Raw genomic sequence first — 17,018 nt, forward strand, 5'->3', positions numbered from 1 at the left:
CTTCCGGTCCTCCAATTTTTCCCATTGGGCAACACCTTTGCAGGAAGGTAAGGTTGATGACTCTTCCCCGCACATGCGCAGCTTCCCCTCTCCCTTGGTCCTGCGTAGTCCCGGGCCGCCTACCGACGCAGCGGATAGAGCCGTTTCCACAGTGCAGGGAATTGTGGGAACTGCGACCGCCATTACTCATCTGGAGCCCAATCTCCAAACCCCTGGGACTGGGATGAAAAATGGAGGTACGGGAGGGAGCAGTGGCCCAACCCTGACACAAAGTCACTGGATTTGACTGTGACATCTCGCTTTGCAGAACAGTTTGTGAACTTCAGGTGTAAAGATTTAGACAGCACGGTAGCATTGTGGTTAGCACAATTGCTTCACAGCTCCAGGGTCCCAGGTTCGATTCCGGCTTGGGTCACTGTCTGTGCGGAGTCTGCACATCCTCCCCGTGTGTGCGTGGGTTTCCTCCGGGTGCTCCGGTTTCCTCCCACAGTCCAAAGATGTGCAGGTTAGGTGGATTGGCCATGATAAATTGCCCCTTAGTGTCCAAAATTGCCCTTAGTGTTGGGTGGGGTTACTGGGTGATGGGGATAGGGTGGAGGTGTTGACTTTGGGTAGGGTGCTCTTTCCAAGAGCCGGTGCAGACTCGATGGGCCGAATGGCCTCCTTCTGCACTGTAAATTCTGTGAAATAACCAGTGGCTGACTCCAGGACACCCTACACCTGGGTGACATATTGGGGCGGGAATAGGTGAATGTGAAACTGAAACCGAGAGTCAGCACCTTCAGGGGAGGAGAATTGAGGGAAAATCAGGAGGAGGATAGTGGGATGAAGTAGTGTTACAACCAGCAGGGAGGAGGTAGAGATTGGGACACAGATTTATTGTTTGAGACGATGAATGATTCTGCTGTTGTTGCTGTACCAAACCTTATTGATGCTGAAGGTTGAGGCTTATTTTTGCTGATGTTAGGGACCCGTGTAACTGAAATGGAGTTTAAAATTCTGGATTTAGGTCAAATGAACCAAATTTGAATTGCACACCCTGTTTCATGTCCTTCCGGTAGTTCAGTTGGGTCTGCTGATTGCTGGGTGATCAGTGTCTTTTTAAGAACTGCAGTTTGTGATCTCTCCACATTCATTCAGGGACTCTCAGCTGAAATTATTTTACAATAAAACAGTTCACTTTCAGCATCGCACCCAAACAAACCCATTGGAGTGAAATCAACAACTCCAAGTCTGAAGTGTTCCACTGAGTGAAATGACATAGAATTGACATCAAATAAACAGGCCATAAGGTCCACCTGGCCTGTGACGGTTTTGATGCTCCACATACGATTCCTCCCAGTCGTCTTCACCTTCACTGTCCGTCTGGGCTCAGTGGATAACACTCCTTGCTCTGAGTTCCAAAGGTTCTGGGCTCATTTCTCAATCAGGACTGGAGAACAAAACCCACGGCTGCCCTCTAGTGCAGTGCTGAGGGAGTGCTGCTCTTTTCGAGGTGCCATCTTTCAAATGATGCGTGAAACTATGGTCCAATTTTCCTCCTTTGGTGAATATAAAATATGCCACATCATTCTTTTTGAAGAAGAGCAGGGGAGTTATCCCAGGTGTCCTGGTCAATATATATCCCTCAATCAACATCACTAAAACAGATCATTATTATCCCATTGCTGTTTGTGGGATTTTGTTAACTGTCAATAGGTTGTAGGGAGACTACAAACAGATACAAACAGGTTAAGTGAGTGGGCAACAATTTGCAGGATGGAATATAATGTGGGGAAGCTTGACTGTGTTCACTTTGGCAAGAAGAATAGAGAAACACAATTCTATTTAAATGGAGTGCGATTTCAATACTCAGTGTTACAGAGGGATCTGGGTGTCCTGGTACAGGAATCAGAAAAAGTTAATATGAAGGTACATTAAGTGATTAGGAAAACAACTGAAACATTAGTGTTTCCCACAAGGGGAATGAAAGTTACAGCTGTGCAGGGCCTTGGTGAGACCACATCTGGAATAGTGTGCACTATTTCTTCACTATGTTTGAAACACAAAAATATAATTGTGTTAACAGCAGTTCAGAGAAGGTTCACTCGACTCATTCTCAGGATGAAGGGCTTCTCTTATGCACAAAGGTGGAACATGTTAGGTCCTTAGCCAGTGGAGTTCAGAGGAAGGAGAGGTAATATTATAGAAACATTTACAATCCTGAGGTGATTTAATAGGGTGGAAATTAGGTGATGTTTCCAAATATGAGAGAGACTAGAACCAGGGGACACAGTTTATCAATATGAGGTCCACCATTCAGACGATGATTGAGGAGAATGTCTTTCTCACAGAGGGTGTTTAGTCTGTGGAATTCTCTTCACTAGAGAGCAGTGGGGCTGGGTCATTGAATATATTCAAGGCAGAGTTAGACAGATTATTAACAAAGGATACAAGGGTTATGGGGGTGAGACAGGAAAATGGAGTTGAGATCACAGCCAGATTAGCAATGATCTTATAGAATTGTGCAGCAGGTTCAAAGAGCTGAATGGCATACTCCTGTTCCTATGTTCTTATCTTGTTTTCCCTAAATTTGCTGCCACGTTTCCTACACAACAGTGACTACATTTCAGAAAGTACATCATTGGCTGGAAAGTGCATCGAGAAATCCAATGGCCCTGAAAGCTGTTGTACAAGTCTAAATCTACGTTAGAGTACCTGACCCTTAAAGGGAGATGCTATTGAAGATATTTCATTATCGAGCTTATGTACAGTATAAATTATTAATTACACAAATGCGTTAATGAGGTGAAGTCCAACAGCCAATTATGATAAAGTGGCTGACTCCAACTATTCTCTATGAAATCATCACTCTTTTTAGTGACTACAATGTACTGACATCACCAGACCTAAACACATAGAGCTTCCATGCTCATCGATCCCCAAACAGGCTGAATGTGCCCGACACCCAAAGTGGGGAGTCACAGGAACAGCTAACAGAGGAGCCAAAGAGAAACCATTTGGATCCAGAACATTGTAAATATCCTTTTACTCTGGCTGTCTTTGAGCCTCAACTCATTTTCTGCTTTTTATAACCATGTTCAGTTTCATTAATAAACTTTTATCAGGAAAAATATTTGATTTTTGGTGACTTTTCTTGATTAGACTGATGCACATTAAGGATAGCAGGTAAGAGGGAGTGACAGGCTCTTTAACAGAAAGTGAGTCTCTCTGAGGCAGTGTTTTTCAAACGTTTTTACTTAGTACCCATTTTTTCCAAGTGGTCGACCTTCACGACCCACATCGGCCGAACTTTGCGAACCACGTCGGTGATCTTTGCGAGCCACGCCGGCTGACCTATGTGACCCTCGCTAGCCGACCTTCGCGATCCACCATTTTCACTGACCTTTAATGTGACAGGTGAGTCTGCTTGGTCGTCACGATCTCACTTGCTTCGTTATTCAATGTTTCGTTCCTGACAATGACTTCAGCTGATGATTTAAGATCTCACTGCATCCGTTGAAAAAAATGAAGAGATTTATCCTCAAACTCACCATGTTTTGTCTTCAAATGTCTTTGAAGTTTTGAGGGTTTTAAACTTTCATTTCCCAGTGCTTCCCTGCATATAACACACTTTGAATCCTGACTTGCAGTGGTACAATGAATAACGCATCCCTCAAGTAATCATCTTTATGCTGCTTTGTTCCTGTTCGCAGCTTCTTCTTCATGGGTTGTTCACCAGAGGCCCTGGAGCTCAAAATGGAGGAATCACTCTCGCGCGCCCAGAGCACGTGATGTCAGTGTGGCCTGCTGTCTGCCACCACTCCAGGCAGAAGACTCCAGCTATTAAAAAAAAATTCTGCTCCTGGGTCAGCGTACTGACATCAGGAGGCTGCTTTCTACCCCGCTGGGCTCCGGGCCTGCACACTGCTGAGGGGGCACCCATGCGGGGCACAGCTGGCATTCTAAAAGCCGGTTGCACCGTTGAGCACCGATTCTCATGATCCGGAATGCCACGACACGACCTTCCCAATACCCGCCCAGGACCCACCCATGGGTCGAGCCGCTGGATTTGAAAATGACTGCTCCAAGGTAATTGGCAAAGGAGCCAGTGGGGTAGATGAGATTTTATTTTTTGATACAGCGTGCTGTTCTGATCTGCCTGAAAGCTGATTCAGTAGTCATAGAGTCATAGATTTTTTCAGCATGGAAACAGGCCCTTCAGCCCAGATTGTCCATGCCGCCCAGTTTCTATCACTAAGCTAGTCCCACTTGCCAATATTTAGCCCATATCCCTCTATACCCACCCTTCCCATGTAACTGTCTAACTGCTTTTTCAAGGACAAAATTGTACCCGCCCATACCACTGCCTCTGGCAGCCGTTCCAGATGCTCACCACCTTCTGTCTGAAGAAATTTCCCCTCTGGTCTCTTTTGTATCTCTTTCCTCTCATCTTAAACCATGCCCTCTAGTTCTAGACTCCTCTATCTTATGGAAAAGATGTCAACTGTATACCTTATCTATGCTTCTTATTATTTTATAAACCTCTATAAGGTCACACCTAAGCCTCCTACACTCCAGGGAAAAAAGTCCCAGCCAATCCAGCTTCTCCTCATAACTCAGACCATCAAGTCCTGGCAGCATCCTGGTAAATCTCTTCTGCGCTCTTTCTAGTTTAATAATATCCTTCCTATTATAGGCTGACCAGAACTGTTCCTCAACATCCAGATGAATTTTCTGCACTAAGGTTATGTCGACTTTCTCCTGAAGAAAGGAGAGGATCTTTTTCCTTCTGAAAGGGTGATGGATGCCCCGTACATTCCCTGAGAAAATTTGCAGATTAACTGCCACCATTAGTTAGATGACAGAGAGAACAGGAACAGATTTTCACGCCACAATCGGTATCTTTCTAAAGGGTAAATATTTGAAAGGGAAGAATTTGCAGGGCTGTGGGAAAGAGCAGAGCAATTGGATGAATCAGTGAGTCCTTTCAAAGAGATAGCAGGGTCATGATGGGCCAAATGGTCTCCTCCAGCACCCTGTGAATCTGAGCCTCCTGCTTTTGTGCAGGTTAAAAGGGACAGATTTCATTGCAGCCTCTTCCCTGTATATGTATTTAAAGAGACGGGTTTCTCTTTAGCTCTGAGTGACCGATATAAGAATCGGCTGGAGGCCCATTTCCCAGTCAGTCTTCCAGCATCTTCCTGCCTCTATTAGTGCGACGCCCATGGCAGTTTCCCAACTGGGGCCCAGGCCCCGTTATTCTCAGCGACATTCAGTCTCAGCTCCGTCTCCTGCCTGTTATTGACACGAGCAATAGAGACAGAAATGTGCCCAAGGCTCAAACGGGAAGTCAAAACTTGTGGCTCTAAACCAACACTTCAACATTTGTCAGTCAAATCCATGTTATTTATTCTGGGGGTTTTATTATTACATTTAGGCACTGGAGGCAAAGGGTGGGGGTTTTAACGGGTAACTTTCCCTTCCTAACTTTGCATTGTCTATAGTGTCAGCTGTGGCTCAGTGGGCAGCTCTCTCACCTCTGAGTTAGAAGGTTGTGGATTCAAATCCCAGTCCAGGGACAAGAGGACAAAAAACAGTTCCAACATTCCTCGTCCCAGCATTGAGGGAGTGCTGCACTGTCAGAATAGCCTTCTTTCAAATAAGATGTTAAACTGAGGCCCTGTCTGCCCCTCTCAGGTGGGTGTAAAAGTTCCCCCAGCCACTATTTTGCAGGGGAGTTATCCCCGGTGTCCTGGTCAATATTTATCCCTCAATCACTAAAAACAGATCATCTGCTCATTATCACATTGCTGTTTGAGGGATCTTGCTGTGTGTAAACTGGTTAATGCGTTTCCTACATTACAACAGTGACTACACTTCAAAAGTACTTAATTAAATGCAAAGCAGTTTGGGACGCCCTGTGGGTGTGACAGGCGCTATAGAAATGCAAGTTTTTAAATTGAAGATTTCTGTTATCTGATCTTGTTATCTGGGACGTAATTAATTTCAGCCACCCCGAACTTACCATTTCATAAATTCACTTTGGTTCGGATAAGGCTTTCATCAATTGAGGCAAAGACAGAACTCACTGTTGAGAAAATTTACAAAATACATTTATTAAATGAAAAATGTGTACTGAACAACTTTAAGACATTGACTTTTACAACTTCATGTGGGTGATCAGTCTGTAGAAGCGTAACCCTCTCTGGCTCCTTCTTTGACAGTAATTCTTGTGGAATTCAGCCTCGGGAGTCTGGCTCTTTCTTTGACGGTAATTTGCTTGGAACTCGGCCTCGGGAGTCTTCAGTACTTGGCCAGCAAGGAAGACCTTCAGAATCTCTACTTTTATCCCCAAAGTGACCATTACCTCACATCAGAGTTGGGCCTGTTGTTACATGACCATTGGTCAATTTGGTCACTGGATTAATTTAATTGGATCCCCAAATTACTGACACGACCTTTTCTCATTATCTCAGACAGGAATACAATAGAACTGTTTCATACTATCCCTTTATCTGATTCTATACAATCCCATTATTCAGACAGTTTCCAAGTTGAGACTAATCAGAGCTTGAAGGTCTCTCTTGCCAGTACATTTATCCTCATTGCACATTCTTTTTAAAAATAAATTTAGAGTATCCAATTCTTTTTTTTTCTAATTCAGGGACAGTTTAGCGTGGCAAATCCACCTACCCTGCACATCTTTTGGGTTGTGGGGGTGAGACCCATGCAGACAGTGACCCGGAGCGGGGATCGAACCCAGGTCCTCGGCACCGTGAGGCAGTAGTGCTAACCACTGCACCACCATGCCACCCACTTCATTGTACATGACCATTGGTCAATTTGGTCACTGGATTAATTGAATTGGATCCCCAATTACGGACACCACCTTCTCTCATTATCTCAGACAGGAATACAATAGAACTGTTTCATACTATCCCTTTATCTGATTCGATACAATCCCTTATTCATACAGTTTCAAATGTTGAGGCAAATCAGAGCTTGAAGGTCTCTCTTGCCAGAACAGTTATCCTCATTGCACTTTCTTGAGATACACAGCAATTAAGTGTTTACATTTTTACAGCAAATAAAACTCAGTCTTACACGATAACTACTGATTCATTATTGATTAACTGTAACACAATTAGGCTCATTACTTATTCAATCATCTGTTCCTGACAAGTCGCTAATTAATACAGAAATATTTAATTAATATATTTGTTAAATACAAGACACACTCGTTCAAAGAGATAGTTTCTTACTCATCTTCAGATGGAACATTGAGCCTTATTTTTTTAAATTATTTATTCATGGGAACGTGGACATCGCTGGTGAGGCCACCATTTATTGCCCATTTCTAATTACCCTTGAACTGAGTGGTTTGCTTGCCCATCTGAGAGGACATTTACAAGTCAAGCACAACATTGCTGTGGATCTGGAGTCACATGTAGGCCAGGCCACGTAAGGATAGCAGATTTCCTTCCTTAAAGGACATTAGTAAAACAGATGGGTTTTTACAACAATTCGACTTTTAATTCAAGACTTGTATTAAATCTAAATTTCACCATCTGCTGCAGCTGGATTTGAACCCAGAGCATTAACCTGGGTCCCTGGATTACTAGCCCAGTGACAATGCCACTACGTCACTGCCTCATCCACATACCATTGGCAGAATATTATGCCGAGTATCTTCTCAAACTTCTAAAATACTTTATTTATTCAAACAAATTCTGCTAACTCTGCAGTTTCTAGAAACATTTTGGTTGATAGTGTTAATTTTTAAAATAAAGATCTAGTTTTTACAATATAATTTCTGAATACACCAATTCACTACTGATAATTATTGTTCACTACTGAATAATCATTGGTTTAATGACTGACTTTTGATATGAAATCAATAGTTAATCTAGAAAAGATACAAAATGTGAAATGGCTGCAAGGAGCCACAAGTTAGAAGTTAAAAGGGCTTCCTTGACCTTGTTGCTTATGACACAAAAAACACTATGAAAATACCAATTTTAAAACTATATTTGATTGCACGTGTTATTAGTTTCCTACATTACAGCAGTAAATGTTTCAAAAGTACTTCATTGGCTGTAAAAGACTTTAGAAGGTCCAGAGGTCATGAGAGGTGCTCTTGAAATGCACCGGTTCTAATTGTCAGCAAACTAGTATATATTACACTCGGTGTCCTCACCAAAATCATTGATAAACATTTAATCTTAATTGTCGTAATAACCATGTTTTTGACACCATTTTGATCACTCTGTGAAAGTCCAGGCACACTATATCCACAATTATTTGTTGTAAAACATAGCGAGGTGTTGTGATTTGGAATGCACTGTCTACAAACGATGCTGGAAGCTGATTGAACTGTACCTTCAAAAAAGAAATTTAATGCATTCATGAAAAGAAAACAAAGTAGTCGAACAATGGGATTAAATGGGTAGCTTTGGAAAGAGCTGGCATGGGAAGCATGGGCCAAGTGGATTGCTTCTCTGCTCTGGGAGCCTTGTGTACATGTAGAGTGGTAATGACCCGGAACCGACTTCCTACGAGGGCAGCAATTTGAAGAATCTCAAAAGGAAATTGGATGGCACTTGAGGGAAATGAATGCTCAGGGATTTGGGACAATGGGACTCACTGGTTGGTTCCATAAAGAGCTGGCATGGATTCAATGGGTTTAATGCCCACATTCCCCACTCTCCAAATGCTGTGAGATCAGAAAAGAAATTTCAGCTGCTCTCATCTCTCCAACTCCTTTAAGTTCCTCATCTCTGGTGCCATTCTCTTAAATCTCCTCTGCACCCTCTCTGAGAACTTTACATCTTTCCTGAAGTGGGGGACCCCTATATAGGGTTCCATTCTAGAGGGATAGAATTGAAAAGCAGGGAGGTTATGTTCAACTTGTTTCGAATCAGGATTAGACTACACTGGGAACATTAAAAAAAAAAAAATTTAGAGTACAAATTCATTTTTTCCAATGAAGGGGCAATTTAGCGTGGCCAATCCACCTAGCCTGCACGTCTTTTGGGTTGTGGGGGCGAAACCCATGCCAACAAGGGGAGAATGTGGAAACTCCACGAGGACAGTGACTTAGAGCCGGGATCGAACCTGAGACCTCGGTGCCGTGAGGCAGCAGAGCTAACCCACTGCGCCACCGTGCTGCCCTCACTGTCAACATTTGGATCTCCATTTAGAAATAGGAAATAGAAGCACTGGAGAAGGTGCAACAAAGATTCACAAGAATAATACCAGAACCGAGTGCATTTCACCCTAGGGAAAGGCTGGGGCTGCTTTTCTCTACAAAAGAGAAGACTGAAGGGTGACCTGATGGAAATCTTTAAGATTATGACGGGGTTCAATAATCCAATAGGGATTTCAATGAGAAACCTCTTTACCCAGCGAGGGATGAGAATGTGGAACTCGGTACCACATCGAGTGGTTGAGGTGAACACCATGAATACACTGAAGGGGATGCTAGATACATACATGGGAGAGGATGGAATAGAAGGAGATGCTGATGGGGGGGAGATGAAGAGGGGTGAGTGGAGGCTCATGTGGAGCATTAATATTGAAAGAGACCAATTGAGCCGACTGGCCTGGCCCTGTGCTGTAGACTCAATGGAACAGAGACAAATGTATTTATTTTAGATCTACCTGTAGTGGGGGAAAAACACTTCACTAGCCAAGATAAAATAAATGTCCTTCATCATCATTTAGGCTAAATCGCTGGCTTTGAAAGCAGACCAAGGCAGGCCAGCAGCACGGTTCAATTCCCGTAACAGCCTGCCCGAACAGGCGCTGGAATGTGGCGACTAGGGGCTTTTCACAGTAACTTAATTGAAGCCTACTTGTGAAAATAAGCGATTTTCATTTCATTTTCATTTCAGCTTTTGTGGATTATTTTAGTGGAAATGTGCTTTCAGGCTCAAAGAGCATCAGCCCACTGAAAACAAAGTCGTAAGACTGGCCAGAATATACCCATTGTATAGAACCTTGGTTAAATCCCAGCTGAAGCAGTGTGTTCAGTTTTACTACCCTTACCTCAGAAAAGATATTATTGCTTCACAGAGGGAGTGCAACGAAGGTTCACCAGACTTATTCCTGGGATGGTTGAACTGTCCTATGAAGAAAGATTGGGGAAACTGGGCCTGTATTCTCGAAGTTGTGAAGAATTGCATTGCAACTTCCAAAATACCTAAAGGCTAGGCAGGTAATATATTTCCCCTAGTTGGGGAGTCTAGAACTAGAGGACACAATTTCAAAATAAGGGGGAAGCCACTTAGGACTGGTCTCAGAGGAGACATTTCTTTACTCAGAGGGTTGTGAATCTTTGGAATTCTCTACCCCAGAGGGCTATGGGAGCTCAGTCATTGAGTGTGTTTAAAGCAGAGACTGACAGATTTCTAAATCCCAATAACACAAAGGGATATGGGGACAGTGTGGGGGAAAAGGCATTGAAGTGGATGATCAGCCATGATTGTATTGAATGGTGGAGCAGGCTCGACGGGCTGAATGGCCAACTCCTGTCCTATGTTCCAATGATACAAAGATATGTAGGAAAGTAAATTGTGAAGAGGACATACGGAAGTTAGAAAATGATATAGATAAGTTGAGTAGGAAAAGATCTGCCAAATGGAGCATAATGTGGGAAAATGTGAAATTATCCATTTTTGCCAGAAGAATAAAAAAGCTTATTATCTAAATGGTGAGAGATTGCAGAGCTCTGAGACTCAGAGGGATCTGGGTGTCCAAGAGCAGGAATCGCTAAAGGCGAGTATACAGGTACAGCAAGTTATTAGGAAAGCTAATAGAATGTTATTGTTTATTGTGAAGGTAATTGAATACAAAAGTAGGGAGGTTATGCTTCAGTTATACAGGACATTGGTGAGACCACATCTGGAGCACTGTGTACAGTATTGCTCTCATTTAAGGAATGATGTCAATGTGTTGGAAGCAGTTCAGAGAAGGTTTACTGGACTCATATCTGGAATTGGAGGCTGGTCTTATGAGGAATGGTTGGACAGGCTGGTCTTGAGTCCAGTGCTGTTTTAGTGACTTGATTGGACCGTATAAGATCCTGAGGGGCCTCGACAGGATGGATGTGGAAAGGATGTTTCCTCTTGTGGGAGAATCTAGAAATTGGAGTCACTTTAAAAGTAATAACTTGTCCATTTAAGGTAGAGGAGAACTTTTTTCTCTCAGAGGGTTGTGAGTCTTTGCAACTCTCTTCCTCAAAGGGCTGTGGAAGCAGAGTCTGTGAATATTTTGAAGGCAGTGCTGGATAGATTCTTGATAATCAAAATATAGTAATAATAATAATTGTTTATTGTCACAAGTAGGCTTTAATGAAGTTACTGTGAAAAGCCCCTAGTCGCCACATTCCGTTGCCTGTTCGGGGAGGCTGGTACGGGAATTGAACCCGCGCTGCTGGCATTGTTCTGCATTACAAGCCAGCTATTTCGCCCACTGTGCTCAATTAGTGTTTTGGGGATGATTTCTGTATCTTCCTCCATGAAGACAGACACACATTGTTCAGTTTCTCTGTCATTTCCCTGTTCCCCATTATAAACTCTCCTGTCACTGCCTGGAATGGACACACATTGGTCTTTGCTAATCCTTTCCTTTTCACATTCCTATAGGAGCTTTTCCAGTTGTTTTTTATGTTTTTCACCAGTTTGCTCTCATATTCTATTTTCCCTCCATCAGTTTCTTTGTCCAAAAGACCATAAGACCTTCCAAAAGGCCTTTGATAAGGTGCCTCACGGGAGACTGCTGAGTAAAATAAGGGCCCATGGTATTCGAGGCAAGGTACTAACATGGATTGACGATTGGCTGTCAGGCAGAAGGCAGAGAGTTGGGATAAAAGGTTCTTTTTCGGAATGGCAACCAGTGACGAGTGGTGTCCCGCAGGGTCCAGTGTTGGGGCCACAGCTGTTCTCTTTATATATTAACGATCTAGATGACGGGACTGGGGGCATTCTGGCTAAGTTTGCCGATGATACAAAGATAGGTGGAGGGGCAGGTAGTATGGAGGAGGTGGGGAGGCTGCAGAAAGATTTAGACAGTTTAGGAGAGTGGTCCAAGAAATGGCTGATGAAATTCAACGTGGGCAAGTGCGAGGTCTTGCACTTTGGAAAAAAGAATAGAGGCATGGACTATTTTCTAAACGGTGACAAAATTCATAATGCTGAAGTGCAAAGGGACTTGGGAGTCCTAGTCCAGGATTCTCTAAAGGTAAACTTGCAGGTTGAGTCCGTAATTAAGAAAGCAAATGCAATGTTGTCATTCATCTCAAGAGGCTTGGAATATAAAAGCAGGGATGTACTTCTGAAGCTTTATAAAGCATTAGTTAGGCCCCATTTAGAATACTGCGAGCAATTTTGGGCCCCACACCTCAGGAAGGACATACTGGCACTGGAGCGGGTCCAGCGGAGATTCACACGGATGATCCCAGGAATGATAGGCCTAACATACGATGAACGTCTGAGGATCCTGGGATTATATTCATTGGAGTTTAGGAGGTTGAGGGGAGATCTAATAGAAACTTACAAGATAATGAATGGCTTAGATAGGGTGGATGTAGGGAAGTTGTTTCCATTAGCAGGGGAGACTAGGACCCGGGGGCACAGCCTTAGAATAAAAGGGAGTCACTTTAGAACAGAGATGAGGAGACATTTCTTCAGCCAGAGAGTGGTGGGTCTGTGGAATTCATTGCCACAGAGGGCGGTGGAGGCCGGGACGTTGAGTGTCTTTAAGACAGAAGTTGATAAATTCTTGATTTCTCGAGGAATTAAGGGCTATGGAGAGAGAGCGGGTAAATGGAGTTGAAATCAGCCATGATTGAATGGTGGAGTGGACTCGATGGGCCGAATGGCCTTACTTCCGCTCCTATGTCTTATGGTCTTATGGGGAATATATACACTGACACTGGGTACAATGACCTGTTTTTGTGCTGTCAATTGAGTTTCATTCTACTTTCATTCTTTTTACAGGGTATTGGAATGGAAAGACTTACAGACAGCAAACTCAAGGTTTTTGAGAGCCTTTGATTTGTCAGGATATGAATATCATCGGCCCCTGAATGTGGAAGAAGAAATGTTTGTCTTCTATCTGTGGGAAGGTCAGTGTGACTGGAAAAAGCACCGAGACACATACATATGCAAGTGAATGTGTTCCAGTGAGCTGACTGTGAAAAGAGCCTTAACCAGTTACACAGCCTGAAAAAACATCACATCATTCACAGCAGAGAGAAACTGTACACGATGTTCTGTGTGTGAATGAGGCTCCAATCTGGAGAGACACAAGGTCATCGGCACCATGGAGAAACGGTGGAAATGTGGAGATTGTGGGAAGGGGTTCAAATCTCCATCCCTGCCGGAAGCTCATCAACGCAGTCACACTGGTGAGGGACCGTTCACCTGCTCCCTGTGTGGAAAGGGATTTACTCAGTCAGCACACCTTATGAAACATCAACTTGTGCACAGTAATACGAGATCTTTTAAATGTTCTGACTGTGAGAAGAGCTTCAAAAGTGAAATGGATCTGCTGAGACACCAGCGAGTTCACACCGGAAAGAGGCCATTCACCTGATCCGAGTGTGGGAAGGGATTCACTCAGTCAGCCAACCTGCTCACACACCAGCAGGTTCACACTGGGGAGAGGCTGTTCCCTTGCTCTGTGTGTGGGGAAAGATTTAATCATTTATCTAACCTGCAGAGACACCAGACAGTTCACACTGGAGAGAGGTCGTTCACCTGCTCCAAGTGTGGGAAGAGATTCCTTCACTTATGGCACCTTGCTACACATCAACTTGTTCAGTGATCATAAGAACATAAGAACTAGGAGCCTGCTCCGCCATTCAATGAGATCATGGCTGATCTTTTGTGGACTCAGCTCCACTTTCCGGCCCGAACACCATAACCCTTAATCCCTTTATTCTTCAAAAAACTATCTATCAAAAACCTTTTAAATGTTCTGACTATGAGAAGAGCTATAAAACTACATCTGATCTGCTGAAACACCAACGCACTCACACTGGGGAGAGGCTGTTCATCTGCTCTGTGTGTGTAAGAGATTCACTTGGTCATCCCACATGCTGAGACACCAGAGACTTCACGAGTGACTGCAGGGGTTGGATTCTGCTGTTATTGCTGCTGTTAATCACATCCAGGACTGAACCATGTTCATTCTGACAGTTGGAGTTTGTTGCTGCTGATAATAATCCCTGTAACCAGTTGGAGTTTAATATTTTGATATTTGTCAAATGAATTAATGTCTCAGACACACACTTTGTTGGGACCTTAATTTCTCCAGGATAAGAGGCAACTAATTTGTGTCCTGTCACAGATTGCTCCATTTTGGGGACTTTTCTCCTTTCTAACTCTAGATTATTTCAATTCTCATACCTTATTACTTCCTTGGGTTTGGGGGTGAGACCCACGCAGACACAAAATACTGTGTTTTCTGTATTGGACAATTACATTAAAATCTGGAACACATGTATAGGGATTGGTGTCTCCATATCATGTGTATAAAGTATTGATGTTCTCTAGCTATGCTCTTCCCCACATTCTCTCCATATCCTCTCTCACAAAACCTTCCATTATTTTAAAGATTTCTATTAGGTTATCCCCTCCGCCTTCATTTCTAAGGAGAGAGGAGAGCCAGCCTGTCAATCTTTTCCTGATATTTTATATGTACCTACACATTTCTGGTTTCACAATTATAAATCTTCTTTGCACCCTCTTCAGTGCCTCGGTATCATTTTATAATATGGTGACTAGAACAGCATGCAGTGATTGGTGAGATACTTGATCCAGGAGTCACAGATAATCCAAAACAAATGGGACCAAGCTAATATGCGATTTTACGCTGGTTTATGAAGAAACAAATTTTAAAATGATGCACAATGGACACAAAAAACATCATACAGCCTAAGAATGATTTCCCAGTCCCAGAGGACAGACGGATGATGCAGAATGAGTACTGGTCTCCATTACTAGTGGCTGCAGTCTCCTCTGGATGGTTCACGGCTGTGAGCCAGTGTGGGTGTTGGGTGAAGCCAGTATGGATCTTTTTAGAAATCTCTTCCTGTTTTAACCTTTACACAGACAAATGGTTTGCGGATGGATCCTGACATCCAATCATATCAGGGTTAGAAATGTCAATTTAAGAGCCTGTGTTAGAGACCAGTCCTGGGCAGAAAGAACAGGCCTGTCCTGTGTTTGTCACCCAGCAAGCTGCTGTGGAAGATTTCTTCACAGGCGAGAAAGGCAGTGAGCTATTCCTATAATATTCAATAAATGCTTCATATTTTATCATTTATTTCTTACAAATCTTCTCGTCTTGAGAAGTGAATATCCTTATTGACTTCTCTCAACTGATTTCTGATCAACCCACCTATTTCTACACTACAAGCTTGTTTTCATAATTTCTTGATTACATAGATACATAGAGCAGGGACAGGAATGGATGTTGCAGGTTCCGGGGTTTAGGTGTTTTAGTAAGCTCAGAGAAGGAGGCAAAAGAGGGGAGGTGTGGCGCTGCTAGTCAAGAGCAGTATTACGGTGGCGGAGAGGATGCTAGATGGGGACTCTTCTTCCGAGGCTGAAGTTAGAAACAGGAAAGGAGAGGTCACCCTGTTGGGAGTTTTTTATAGGTCTCCTAATACTTCGAGGGATGTAGAGGAAAGGATGGCGAAGATGATTCTGGATAAGAGCGAAAGTAACAGGGTAGTTATTATGGGAGACTTTAACTTTCCAAATATTGACTGGAAAAGATATAGTTCGAGTACAATAGATGGGTCGTTTTTTGTACAGTGTGTGCAGGAGGGTTTCCTGAGACAATATGTTGACAGGCCAACAAGAGGCGAGGCCACGTTGGATTTGGTTTTGGGTAATGAACCAGGCCAGGTGTTGGATTTGGAGGTAGGAGAGCACTTTAGGGACAGTGACCACAATTCGGTGACGTTTACGTTAATGATGGAAAGGGATAAGCATACACCGCAGGGCAAGAGTTATAGCTGGGGGAAGGGCAATTATGATGCCATTAGACGTGACTTGGGGGGTATAAGGTGGAGAAGTCGGCTGCAAGTGTTGGGCACAGTGGATAAGTGGGGCTTGTTCAAGGATCAGCTACTGCGTGTTCTTGATAAGTATGTACCGGTCAGGCAGGGAGGAAGGCGTCGAGCGAGGGAACCGTGGTTTACCAAGGAAGTGGAATCTCTTGTTAAGAGGAAGAAGGAGGCCTATGTGAAGATGAGGTGTGAAGTTTCAGTTGGAGCGATGGATAGTTACAAGGTAGCGAGGAAGGATCTAAAGAGAGAGCTAAGACGAGCAAGGAGGGGACATGAGAAGTATTTAGCAGGAAGGATCAAGGAAAACCCAAAAGCTTTCTATAGGTATGTCAGGAATAAGCGAATGACTAGGGAAAGAGTAGGACCAGTCAAGGACAGGGATGGGAAATTGTGTGTGGAGTCTGAAGAGATAGGCGAGATACTAAATGAATATTTTTCGTCAGTATTCACTCAGGAAAAAGATAATGTTGTGGAGGAGAATGCTGAGCCCCAGGCTAATAGAATAGATGGCATTGAGGTACGTAGGGAAGAGGTGTTGGCAATTCTGGACAGGCTTAAAATAGATAAGTCCCCGGGACCTGATGGGATTTATCCTAGGATTCTCTGGGAGGCCAGGGAAGAGATTGCTGGACCTTTGGCTTTGATTTTTATGTCATCATTGGCTACAGGAATAGTGCCAGAGGACTGGAGGACAGCAAATGTGGTCCCTTTGTTCAAAAAGGGGAGCAGAGACAACCCTGGCAACTATAGACCGGTGAGCCTCACGTCTGTAGTGGGTAAAGTCTTGGAGGGGATTATAAGAGACAAGATTTATAATCATCTAGATAGGAATAATATGATCAGGGATAGTCAGCATGGCTTTGTGAAGGGTAGGTCATGCCTCACAAACCTTATTGAGTTCTTTGAGAAGGTGACTGAACAGGTAGATGAGGGTAGAGCAGTTGATGTGGTGTAT

Source organism: Scyliorhinus torazame, chromosome 5 (genome assembly GCF_047496885.1).
Source record: "Scyliorhinus torazame isolate Kashiwa2021f chromosome 5, sScyTor2.1, whole genome shotgun sequence".
Classification (NCBI taxonomy): domain Eukaryota; kingdom Metazoa; phylum Chordata; class Chondrichthyes; order Carcharhiniformes; family Scyliorhinidae; genus Scyliorhinus; species Scyliorhinus torazame.